A 669-nucleotide genomic window follows, 5' to 3' on the forward strand; every position below is an offset into this window, starting at 1 on the left:
TCTGGGCAAGGTGGAATATTTCACACAAACTCAAGTAAAATCTCCCCCTTTATGAAATAACAGACTGCACAGCACTCAACGACAGGTTGCCAAGACACCCAAGGACGGGTTTCCAACAACAGATGTTGCAGTGTGGGCCAGGATCTGATATCAGGTCTAGTTTCAGGCGGTTCAAGGAGCTGGCACCAAGAATGTTACCTGCCAGCCCTTCTTTCTGGGCCCAGGGTGAGTCAGAGACCCAGACAGAGGGGCCTAGCCAGAGGGGCTTAACAAACACACTTGTTCAGCGAAAAGAGACACTAGCCAAACAAAGAGACCCACTCAAGCAACTAGGAGACACCTTTTGCACACAATACCACTGACTAGGGGCTGGTGACAAATATCAGCAAGAGCTCACACAACTAAAAAATCAAACAGTGCAATCAAAATATGGGCAGAAGAGCTAAAAAGACACTTCTCCAAAGATGAAATGCAAAGGGCCCATATGGAAAAATGTTCACTATCACTGTAATCAGGGAAGTGCAAATCAAAACTGCAGAGAGCGCCTCACACCAGGAAGATGCAAAAACTGTTTAGACTTTAGCTCACAGCTCCACGGGCTCCTTTAAGTTTTGACTGTACTCGGGTGACTTAGGTAAAGCAGGAGCACCCTCAGGTGTCAAGGGCTGC

The sequence above is a fragment of the Condylura cristata genome, unplaced genomic scaffold (assembly GCF_000260355.1).
Source record: "Condylura cristata isolate star-nosed mole 26May11 unplaced genomic scaffold, ConCri1.0 scaffold00195, whole genome shotgun sequence".
Lineage (NCBI taxonomy): Eukaryota > Metazoa > Chordata > Mammalia > Eulipotyphla > Talpidae > Condylura > Condylura cristata.